Below are 12,865 nucleotides of genomic sequence, written 5' to 3' on the forward strand. Positions count from 1 at the left end.
GTTAGCATTGTTAGAATAATCGCTATTGTACTGTTGGGCAGTTGGATCTGAACAGCGCGTAGCGTTGCGCAGTTGAAGGTGAGCCGCCAGTAGTGGTGGATGTGGGGAGAGAGATGGCGGAGTTTTGAGAGCGGATGATCTGGACGTGTGTCCATCAGAGAGAGTAAATTTGTATGACTGGATGTCATGAACTGATATATATATATATATATATATATAATCACTTTTGAACACTATTAAGGTAAATACATTGTTTGTTCTCTAACAAAATCTTTCATTTGCTAACTACGCCTATCAGTAGTTAGTGCCTTCAGTAGTTTGAATCTTTTATTTAGCTCGCAGTATTGGCGTTCGCTGTATTGCAGTAGTTCGAGTAACGAAGATTTTTGTGCGGTAAGTGATTCATGAAAGGTATAGATTATTGTTAGTCAAGGCCATTATTTTGTAGAGATTATTGAAAGTCAGATTGCGTTGCGCTAAAAATATTGTGTGTCAGTTTAGTGTTGATCACAATAAATAAAGAGAGTAATGTCTGAGTACGTTCAGTTTTGCTCAGCTGTTTGAAAATCAAATAACGTAGAGGTTTATCAGCACAGTAATTCATTAACTTTTCTAAGGGGCTGTTTCAAAACGAAATATGTTACATCAAGGAATAACTTTCACGGTACGTAAGGGAGTCGTAGAGGGTAGATAATGTGGTGGAAGACAAAGATTCGAATATATCCAACAAATAACTGAGAACATTAGGTGCAAATGCTAGTGTTCCATGAAGAAATTGGTACAGGAGAGTGGCAGGCCGGATGAAGCCAGTCAGATGACTGATGGAAAATAGTGGACACGTTTTTCCTGGACCAGTGTGTAATTCTGACTGAAGCGTTGCAGTTGTGTGTATTCATGCTCCCGTTCTCATCAGTCGGCGATTATCGAACAGGCTGCACCGACGAGTTAGTCCGCTCCCTTTAGTGCTGACCTGAAGTCGTATAGCGGCAAGATAACGCCCGCCTTCTCGCGTCATTCTGTTTGTTCTGCAGGTCTTCAGCGATCAGCCTGCGTATCAGCCAGTAAACATACACAGAACTAGTGCGGTCAGCCAAACTCCTTTAGCGCTCTTCACCACTATCAGCTCCCTGTCTTCCCCTGAAGAAACGCTGAAGTTGCTCCTGCTTCAGGGAAATGAGCTGCTTTCCAGTAACCGATGTACCGTGCCCAACTACCTGTGTAGCACGGGGATTTCACCAACTATTAATTACATCACAGTATAATAGCTGTATTCTTTTGGGAAAAACCAAGTAGTTTCGGGAGTTTATTCATTGCCTTCATCGTTTCTGTCTTATTTTGGGTGCTGTAAATCTTCGAACTGCATTTTGTTATAAATGAAACTAAGCTAGCTACATCCCCACAAATAAAGACGAAATATTCCCCCATAATTGTACGCTTCATGGTTTTAGCACCTTTTTTTATAAAAGTATCTCACACACTCCTGAAAGATTAAAAAGTAATTGTTCTCAAGCTGGTGACCATAGGGACCATCGAAGATTGACATTACCCTTCCTTTCATATTAACGTGATATCAGTAGTGAGGCAGGGTACCTAAGAGCACAGTCTGAATTGATGCCAGATCTCTCCAAAGGTTAAGAGTCAAAACCACCTGACCTTTTTCCTATTTCTCAGCCAATTGCGTGGCTTGAAAAGGGCAGGAAATTTGAAATGGAGTGTTCCACTTGGCTTAGGAAATAAGTATAGTCTACCCGGTTGCCAGATTTACTAAGACGGCAGTTCGAGTCCAGGACAAAGGTCCATTGTTCTACTTATCTCTTTTCTACAGCAATTTTGTGACATACAATTAACGACCTGTCATTTTTATTTATCAGGCATTCCCACTGTGGTGGGCGAGGGGTGTGGTTGGTGGGGGGAGGTGGTCTTTTGCTTCATGACAATTCTTTCATTACAGAGGACAGAACACAAATGGAGAGTCAGTCTGATGGTTAGTAGGACCAGGTGAGTGGTGTGAGGGAAAATCCATCACCATAGTTATTTTGGGTAATGAATGATTATAACTTGGTAATAAATAATAGTGATAAAAGCAACTTACCATCATTTTAAGTCATAAAATTGCCCTACAGTGGAGATAAGGAGAACAATAGATAATTTGTCATGGATTGGATCAGTCATCCTGAATAAATCTGGAAACCATGCAGGCTGCACTCATTTCGCCAGCCAATACAATACACTTTTTGAATTTCCCGCCATCTTTAGCCATACAGTAGGTCTAGAAGGAGAGAGGGGGAGGGGGAGAAATTGCCTTGACTCTTGACCTACGGGAAGACCTCGCAACGATGCAGACAATAACAGTTCAGGTTGCCCTAAGGTGTAACAAATACAACAGTAATTTATCATATAACTCTTCTAAGGATAATATCATATTTAGTAAGACCACCATTCAGAAAATTCTTCTCATACTATGGGATCACGTTTATGATGGGCTTTACTCAACAGGTTTTATAAAATATCGTTTAATGCATAAAACCGAATGCTGCTAAAATCTTTATTATACTGTAACTTGTTTCGACATTTATCAATCTTTTGGCTGATTTTTATAACTTAGAATGTTGAACACTACGTGACTATTGCTGTAAAATATACATGTTTAGTTAGTTCATTGGAACAAATGGGCCTTGTGTATGGCGCGGCGTCACCCAGTGTCTTTAACATGTTATTACATACATTTCGGTAACACTACCTTTAGGCAAACTTGTAGGTAGGAAAGTACTACTTCAAGTAGCATCTCATTTGAGATGATCTATCTATGACTGAAAGACGGTCGGGCCTATATTGCACGTATTGTGTCAAATGCACAAGAACTACTACGAGCGCCTAAATGCTTTCGAGAAACTCCGGAAAATATTTGCTTCTCTTTAGAGCTTCTGTGCAATAAAGTCCCGTACTAATTTACATAACTTCATCCATAAATTTGAATGGATCCCATGCACATTGAATGCTTCAGCTGTTTGCATCAGATCTATCTGCAGAGCTTGAAACTTCGTTGAATATTAGTATTGGCTGCGAAAGCAATTCATCGAGGTGAAATTGCAAACACTTTCCTTCAGAATGTGATATGAAATACAAATTTAATAAGAACACTGGTCTCATCTTTAAAGAGTTTTGCAATACTGTTATCCTTTCCCCTGCTGTGTTTGGCTAACGTAATGCGAAATTTGATTACCTTCAGCGATTAATGGAAGCAGGAAATGTTCAAAGCAATAAAAGTAAATTTCCCCGTAACGTGACTGCCAAACTCCTGAGCGACAAACATAAAAACTGATAACAATTGACAATAAAAAAGTGAAGAAAAAGGGAGTAATTGTTTAATACATTTCGTTTCGAGGTTAAACTCGCGCTCACGCACAGAGCGTAATTTGCAAATGGAGAGCTGCCAATTAAGGTGACTTCATTATCTGTGTTGTGGGTGCGGTCGCTGCGATTATAGCGCCGCATGCAGAAGGGCAAAATGCGTGCGTAATCACGTACGAAAGCAAATCAGTATTACCAAATACCCCAAAGCCGTGATAATGCTATCGAGTGCACAGAATCCAAGTGGAACTGAGATAGCCTTCCCTTTAACTCTTTAAAATCTAGAACTTCTGCACAGGAAACATTTACGATGACGTGATACACCACTTATAAGCACTCTAGAGATTTTATGTCTGTAGTCAATTTTCCAGTTTACTTATCTGTCCTTCGTCAGCCGGCCTATGTTGCCGAGCGGTTCTAGGCGCTTCAGTCCGAAACCGCACGACCGCTATGGTCGCAGGTTCGAATCCTGCCTCCGGCATGGATGTGTGTGATGTCCATAGGTTAGTTACGTTTAAGTAGTTCTAAGTTCTAGGGGACTGATGACCTCAGATGTTAAGTCCCATAGTGCTCGGAGCCATTTGTCCTTCGTGACCACCTGTGATCTAACCTTGTTGTATATAACCAAAAATAAGAGGGCTGCTGTAGTTGAAGACGGGGTCAGAAGTGTGAAGTCAATTCTTTACAACATAATTTCTTTCTCTTTTCCTGTTTTATTTTTTAATTACATAAAATTCTCCCATTACCTTAATATATCACCTATCAAAAGTTAGGTCAGTGTCCATATCGTGCGTTTCCAGTTAATAATACTTCAACAAAAGTTCTGTATCGCCACTTTACGTCCGAATTCGTGGTACAGAAAACAAAACTTAGCTCTGATACATGCTTATATACTCATTTGCAATGTGTCCATATCAAAAATAAAGTTTAACAACAAAATCATCTGGTTAGCATGGGGTGTTTTACACAGCATTTCTGAGCAACGTCAATACGTGGTGAAACGCCCCCTTGCTCGAATGCAGGCGTGAATTCCTAGTGGCGTACCATCGATGAGGTTAAATTATCCCACTGCATTGGCGATTCTGCATGAGTCGTGCAGGGTGCGTGATCGTTAGCTATTTCCAAAAGCAGGTCATTGTAATCGATTCCACACATGTTCGATAGAATTTGTGTCCGGGGAAAACGAAGGCCACTTCATTGTGTTGATCCTAGCATACTGAAGGAGTTACAGAATCTTGTCCCTGTATCGTAGAGCAGTGAAACGTGCTTCAGCAAACAAGAGATGTGTACGTGGCCCCATAAATTCCACCCCAGAACATCCATTCGCTATCACCTTGTTGGACATGGAGAACCAAGTGTTGGAGGTTGATTCCAAGATCATTGCCTATGATTATCAGGGTACGAACACATCCGAGTTTCGTCTATGAACAACATCTGACGCCAATCCTTGGGCATCAATACGGCATGATTTCTTTTCCATCCGTAACGGAGTCCATGGTATTGTAGTGTACTACGTGTTGCTCCTCATGGTCGTCGAGAATGGAGATTCGAATCACGCAGTCGTCTCGTAACAGTTTGATGCGGTACATGGTTCAGTAGCCACTTAGAAAGCCGAATTCAGATCTGTAGCATTGAGCACACGATTCATTTAACTGCAAATCATTGATATCGATTATTCCGTCCATCTGTTGAACGTGGACAATGCTCAACACTACCTTGCAACTGGAACCAATTCCACGTCCGCAACATCGCGTAGGTAGCTCCCATGGTAACTACACTCCTGGAAATGGAAAAAAGAACACATTGACACCGGTGTGTCAGACCCACCATACTTGCTCCGGACACTGCGAGAGGGCTGTACAAGCAATGATCACACGCACGGCACAGCGGACACACCAGGAACCGCGGTGTTGGCCGTCGAATGGCGCTAGCTGCGCAGCATTTGTGCACCGCCGCCGTCAGTGTCAGCCAGTTTGCCGTGGCATACGGAGCTCCATTGCAGTCTTTAACACTGGTAGCATGCCGCGACAGCGTGGACGTGAACCGTATGTGCAGTTGACGGACTTTGAGCGAGGGCGTATAGTGGGCATGCGGGAGGCCGGGTGGACGTACCGCCGAATTGCTCAACACGTGGGGCGTGAGGTCTCCACAGTACATCGATGTTGTCGCCAGTGATCGGCGGAAGGTGCACGTGCCCGTCGACCTGGGACCGGACCGCAGCGACGCACGGATGCACGCCAAGACCGTAGGATCCTACGCAGTGCCGTAGGGGACAGCACCGCCACTTCCCAGCAAATTAGGGACACTGTTGCTCCTGGGGTATCGGCGAGGACCATTCGCAACCGTCTCCATGAAGCTGGGCAACGGTCCCGCACACCGTTAGGCCGTCTTCCGCTCACGCCCCAACATGGTGCAGCCCGCCTCCAGTGGTGTCGCGACAGGCATGAATGGAGGGACGAATGGAGACGTGTCGTCTTCAGCGATGAGAGTCGCTTCTGCCTTGGTGCCAATGATGGTCGTATGCGTGTTTGGCGCCGTGCAGGTGAGCGCCACAATCAGGACTGCATACGACCGAGGCACACAGGGCCAACACCCGGCATCATGGTGTGGGGAGCGATCTCCTCTACTGGCCGTACACCACTAGTGATCGTCGAGGGGACACTGAATAGTGCACGGTACATCCAAACCGTCATCGAACCCATCGTTCTACCATTCCTAGACCGGCAAGGGAACTTGGTGTTCCAACAGGACAATGCACGTCCGCATGTATCCCGTGCCACCCAACGTGCTCTAGAAGGTGTAAGTCAACTACCCTGGCCAGCAAGATCTCCGGATCTGTCCCCCATTGAGCATGTTTGGGACTGGATGAAGCGTCGTCTCACGCGGTCTGCACGTCCAGCACGAACGCTGGTCCAACTGAGGCGCCAGGTGGAAATGGCATGGCAAGCCGTTCCACAGGACTACATCCAGCATCTCTACGATCGTCTCCATGGGAGAATAGCAGCCTGCATTGCTGCGAAAGGTGAATATACACTGTACTAGTGCCGACATTGTGCATGCTCTGTTGCCTGTGTCTATGTGCCTGTGGTTCTGTCAGTGTGATCATGTGATGTATCTGACCCCAGGAATGTGTCAATAAAGTTTCCCCTTCCTGGGACAATGAATTCACGGTGTTCTTATTTCAATTTCCAGGAGTGTATATTCCTGTCTACAAACAACGTCAGGAGTGACCTCTGGATCGGTATAGGAAGTCACAGTAGCAACACATCTGAACAATATATTGTTGTGATGCAAAACTTTTGTTGTGTGTATAAAGCTGCTCCAGCTTGAGCAAAACGGGCAACCAGAAGAATATGCAGCTCTCGCGTTATAACCGAGTTGAATCATAGAAGTTAATCAAAGCAGTTTACTCTGTGTTATGGTCTGTTGAAGACGTAGTTCGATAGTTTTTAAAGCTTCGGTGGCCTGTTTCTATATACAGAGACACTAGTGATCATATAGAGTTGTTAGTTTCGTAAATTTATACCAAACTTTTAACGTTTGTAACTGCCTAAGAACGACACAAAGTTTGTTATTTTTTTTAAGAACTATAGACTACTCATTAACAATGCAAGGATATTTCTAAGAAGACTTCAAAATGACATGAAATTGGTCTTGATAAAATAGTAACGATATAACAACATCGCAAACGACGGTTCGCCGTCAGGAGAAGAGGATCGACAAACGTTCGTCCTAGTGTACCAAATGGAAATAAATAGATAAATCGGATACGGTACGTGCATGAAACTGTGCGTTTGAAGCTATCAGTCTGTAATGTCCGTAGGCAAGATTCCGTTTACCGCAATCCATATTTAGTTACTCCATGATTTCTTCGATTCACTCAAGGAAAAAACCATGATTGCTCTTTTGATGGAACTAAACTTTGGACTTGATGAAACTTCCTGGCAGATTAAAACTGTGTGCCGGACCGAGACTCGAACTCGGGACCTTTGCCTTTCGCGGGCAAGCGCTCTACCGTCTGAGCTACCCAAGCACGACTCACACCCCGTCCTTCACAGAAGCTCTTCTGCGAACCATGCAGAACTAGCACTCCTGGAAGAAAGGATATTGCGGAGACATGGCTTAGCCACAGCGTGGGGGATGTTTCTAGAATGAAGTCTTTGGACTTGATGTTTTGTATGTGCTTAACACCTTCCGTGAAAAATTTTTGGGTTGTATTATATTTCCGTCCTTATAAAAAAAAATTAATGGAAGCACTTTGAAGTACAGGGTGGGTATAACTAATCTTTCGCTGCTTGGTCCATCGTAGACGGAGACCAATTTACCATATGGTTATCCAACTTTAAAGGAATAATGTTCACACTGTGCGCTGCAGGTCTGCGCTATTAGTAGTGTTAGTGTCATGAGTTGCCGTTAGGCGCCGGTACTGGTACGGCGACGTGTGGTTGAAACACAAGCATCAGTGTGCATTACAGTAGCAGACATTCGACAAGGGTCTGGACAAGGTGCCCAGGGCCTTACTCGTAAAGGTGTTTTGTCAAAACTACAGCGATAGCGCTGCTGCTTTTCGCCAGTATCAGGGCATTAAAGGGACACAGTGAGGTTCTCTTTCCGCATCGGGGTTGAAGAACGTGGTTCCAATTAATTGACAATTTGAGAATTGATCCTGGAAGAGGCTGACGGCCAGTTGCGCGACGAATTGTTGAAGAAGTTTCTATTGCCATAGCTGAGAATGCTGGACGTAATGTGTGATCTTCAAGCAGTGAACGACCTGTGTCGCAACAGCTGAACATTCCATGGTGCACCGCTCGCAGACTGCTGCAAACATCCAGGGTGTCCTGGTTGCAGTTGGTAGCCACTTTGAGGAACATTTGTAATCTGGAACGTGAAAACGGTATGCAGTCAGCAAATGTTACTCCCTCAGGTGGAAACCGTAATGTGTTTCATTATCGTTTATTCGTATTTTCTCTTTCTCATGCCCCTACAAATGTTTCCACGCAGTTCGCAGCTTCATTGTCTTACGATGATTCCTCTTCCATGGGGGCCCTCTCAAGTAGTGGAAGTTGTGCGAAACCGAGCGACGTGGTGCAGTGGTTAGCACACTGGACTCTCATTCGGGGGGACGACGGTTCAAACCCGCGTCCGGCAATCCTGATTTAGGTTTTCCGCGATTTCCCTAAATCGCTTCAGGCAAGTGAAGGGATGGTTCCCCTGAAAGGGGACGGCCGATCTCCCCTTCCGCACATCAATCAACCAACCAACGTTGCGCGACATCTGCACAGAACCACTGAAGCAAAAGTGAGGAAGAAGCTAATCGGAAAAATATGGTCATTGTCAATGACTGCCAGGAGAAGAAACAGGGTTCAGCTCCCGCTACTGCCAGGGGTCTTTCTCTAGTGGGAGGGCCGAGAAGGTGTACGCCCAGCCTCGCGATGCGAACTGATGAGTTATTTCAACGAGAAGTAGCAGCCCCAAGTCTGCAAAACCCACAACGGCCGAGACAGCGGTGTGCTGTCCCATGGGCCTTCGTCCCGCGTCCAAATGACGCCAATATCTGAGGACGAAACGGTGGTCGGTCGGTCTCAACTGGCACGTGTCTGGTCAGAGCGACGGAGGTCTGCTTTGCTATTTTTGCATATTAATAGCTACATCTCCGTATAACCTATAAAAACTGGCCAAATGTTACATGGAAAGTTTACTATCGAAAACAGACTTGATCACAATTTATTTATTACGCTGACCGGTTTCGACCACTACTGTGGTCATCTTCAGACCAATGAGTAAGGACGTCCTTCTGTTGGAGAATCACTAGTAGTGATGAGTAAGGACCTCCTTCTGCTGGAGAATGACTACTAGTCAGATGCTTACTCATTGCTCATTGAGTAAGCATCTGACTAGTAGTCATTCTCCAGCAGAAGGAGGTCCTTACTCATCACTACTAGTGATTCTCCAGCAGAAGGAGGTCCTTACTCATTGGTCTGAAGATGACCACAGTAGTGGTCGAAACTGGTCACCGTAATAAATAAATTGTGATCAAATTGTTTTTGACAGTAAATATTTGAAACACTTCGATCACTGTTCACTCCCACAATGTATTCAAAAATAATTACATGGAATGTGTTATTCAAATAACTCTATACTGCCAGCTCCCGAAATATTTAATATTTCTCGTGAAGACGGTGTATTTTTGGAAAGGCCTGTACGAGAATATTCTAGAGCTGTCAGAGCTCAATTTCTGTGGCGAAGGCGCAAGAAAGCATTCAAAAGCGTTACAAATATGTCGAGATTTTTGTGCTATTTTGCCTCTAGGCAATCTGTACCAGATTTTGTCACGAAAAAGCACTGAAGTCAGTTCAGGGAAAGTAATTATTAACTCTCATCGTTGTCAGTCTCCCGGTGTAAATGCGGCGGGGATCATTTAAGAGCCTGAGCCGGGAAGTAATTTAAAAGGCGGCGGTGCTCAGCGGGCACAAGTATTGAGCCGGCGTTAACGACGGTCTCCGTGAGCGGGCCGGGCACGCACTCTATCTGCCCCGTAATGCCGGCGTAGCGCGGGGAACTGGGTCACGTCCAAACAGCGGAAACAAAAGTGCCACTCCTTACGGGGCCGGCCCCTTTAATGTCTTTCTAATGTTAATATCCTCGGGAATACGGCCGCTCCATGCGCCCCTCGACAGCCTATCTCCGCTGCAGCGTCCATAAAATAAAGATGAATCGAGTGGCTACAGCGGGAGGAGTACTGATTTCCCTTCTTTCCCTGCAGAAGTGGCTTGTAGGAGCAAAAAAGCAAACAGGAAACTTGCATAAGACGAAGTTTAGCCCCTGTTCTCCGCCGTCATTCATTTCGTTTTTTGCGAAATTGCAATTACTACATCAATGTTGATATTTTTATTAATTTTTAAAGAGTTATGGGCCTACTGTTTTTCAGGATTTATACCATTGTTTTCCGTTACAAAATATGTACGAGGTTAGATGTGTGTGTGCAAAACACGACGATAATCGAAGTACGAATGACTGTTTTCCCCTTTTTCGGATTCATGTGCAGTGTGACCGAGGGTGGAATGTAATCACGACGTGGATACTACGTGGTTCATATCCATATCCGGCCATTGTGATTTTAAATTCTTTCAGCGAATGACGTGGTTATTTGAAATGTCGCACACGACTTTATCTGCCAGATTTGTTAAGAACAGACATTGTGCTTCGTCTCCAATAGACAGGGTGTGTCTGTTTCACATACCTGGGTGAAAACAGCAAATTAACTTTTCTCTAGTTTCTTGAGGCGTGTAGCTATAGCACGGTAGGTCGTTTCCATTACCTGTACTAGTCCAGATCAGGTGCCGTTCCATCATTTTTCTTTCCCTAGTGTTTATGAGGTTCAGTGAACAAAGAGTGATTTATCATTTCTCGGGATACCAAGGTGTGCTTGCAGATGGGCAAAATATTAGTTGAAAAGCAAAATCCAATACGAATTTAGCTGAAATATCGTATATGAGACATTTATCAATGTGAAATTCAAAAAGCCTCATATAGGATATCCAGCAACTATTCGACTAATGAAATCATCTAAGTAAATAAATAAATACATGAAACCTATTGCAGCCTAACTTAATATGAAGGTGTTTCATTAAATTGTATATCGCAGTGAACTGCCGTAGTCTAAAACAGTTTCTCGTACAAATGAGGTGCAAACATGGGATGGCTATGTAAGGAATCAAGTCACAACTTACTACCGTTGGATGGGGTGTATGCTGCATTAGTCATTGTCTTCCCAGCATCAATTCGAACGCGGGAGAGTGATTTTCCCTGGAAACCCTCTTCTGAGCCCTATGAAAAGACATTTCTCTGTTAAGGTTAGGCGTCCAAGCTATAGCCACGGTTTAATTTAATACAAATATGCATATTTAGAGCTCATGTAACAAAGAGGCTGCCTGCATAACGTTTATGTTACCTGGAGTGTACCGCTGTTACGTGTGGTGCATACTACACTGAACCAAATGAAGGTATTGTACGTGTTTAGTAAAAGGCAGCGTAAATAGGAACTCCCTTACCTGTCATCAGAATATTATTCAAAAGTTGACCCATTAGGATGAAAGTAAATACTGCCAGGCGATAATTTAATTGAGAAATTTGAAGAAATGTTTTTCACTGAGGTCGTAAAGTCTTTATTAACGCCCTTCTGCGTGCATGGTGATACATCGCTGTGGCACACTTCCAATGCACGTCTATAGGACATTCAGCCGGTGGCACGTTGTAAAGAATCGCGTCGTAAAGAACATCGTCCACTGTGTGCTGTGTGCAAATATAGTGGAGTATAATGCGACGCGAACATATGAGCGAAGTGCTAATATTAATGCTCTGTTTTCACATATACTTCGTTAGTTGTTCTTGTGAACTACGACATTGATTGCTAATCATCCGATGAGTAAGAAGCTTGATCACCGTGTACCAAAAATTTGTTCGCATTTCTTCAAAGCTGAATGAGGGGCTACTTATTTTAACCGTATACAAATCTGTTTCAACGATTTAGGCACGCCATTTGGAATGCGTCAAGTATTCACAGACACGGAACTCGGTTCAGATACCGGAAGGTAAACACTCCGTAAGGCAGGATGTGGGGGCACGGAGCTCCAGTTTATCGACGCACTAGGAAGAGGAACGGAAACAAACGAACTCAAATTATCAACGCTCACTTTTTATTGTAATTTATTTTAATAATATACTTATTTATATAACTAGATTGTTGGTACCACCTGTGTAACACTGCGAATGAAAGGGTGCTTAGTTTGGATTCCACAATAAACTACTCTCCCTGCCAGCGGAATATACTCTGTTATGAGCGTTTCTGATGGATTGAACCTGCAATTTCCTGGGAAAAGCAAGCGGTCGCGATCGATTTCCGGAACAGCTAGTAGTTTTACTCTGACATAGAATTTCTTAACTTCAATTATTTGACGAGAATGTCATTTCTGTTTGAATTCCGCTCTATTCATTGTAGCTTTGGAGTAGTTCAGCGTGTGCGCCAACATTTGATGTCATTAGATCTTTTCAGACAGGTAGCAACGCTCACGTTGCAAAAGAAGGTGTCAGCGCCGTTGTTGGCACCTCTACATCAGCCAGTTCCAGAGGGGATGTCCACGCGCAAGACAGCAGCAAAAAGAGCTTACTTGGGCACTCAGTGTTATGCATTGGACAACACCTGGTGTTTACAAGTCTGTTGTCGAGGAAAATGCTTGTAAAACACTGTGTTTAACAGGCAAAGAAACCAACACAAAACATAACTTTTAATGATTTATGAGGGTTGTAGTTCATTTTTACTCATAATTAACAAAATATTCGGTTTTAGACACTTAAGTGTCTGCAGCTCTAGAACTCTCGTTAGTTTTCGATCAAGACGCTGAATTTTTAAAAAACTATTTCTATTCCTTTAATAACAGCATGAAGCCTTTTCGCACCATCAAGTTGGCATTAGAATAGATATGACGTCAGCTTTAAATTTGTTTGGTTCGGGAAA

Source organism: Schistocerca serialis, chromosome 5 (genome assembly GCF_023864345.2).
Source record: "Schistocerca serialis cubense isolate TAMUIC-IGC-003099 chromosome 5, iqSchSeri2.2, whole genome shotgun sequence".
NCBI classification, from domain to species: Eukaryota; Metazoa; Arthropoda; class Insecta; order Orthoptera; family Acrididae; genus Schistocerca; species Schistocerca serialis.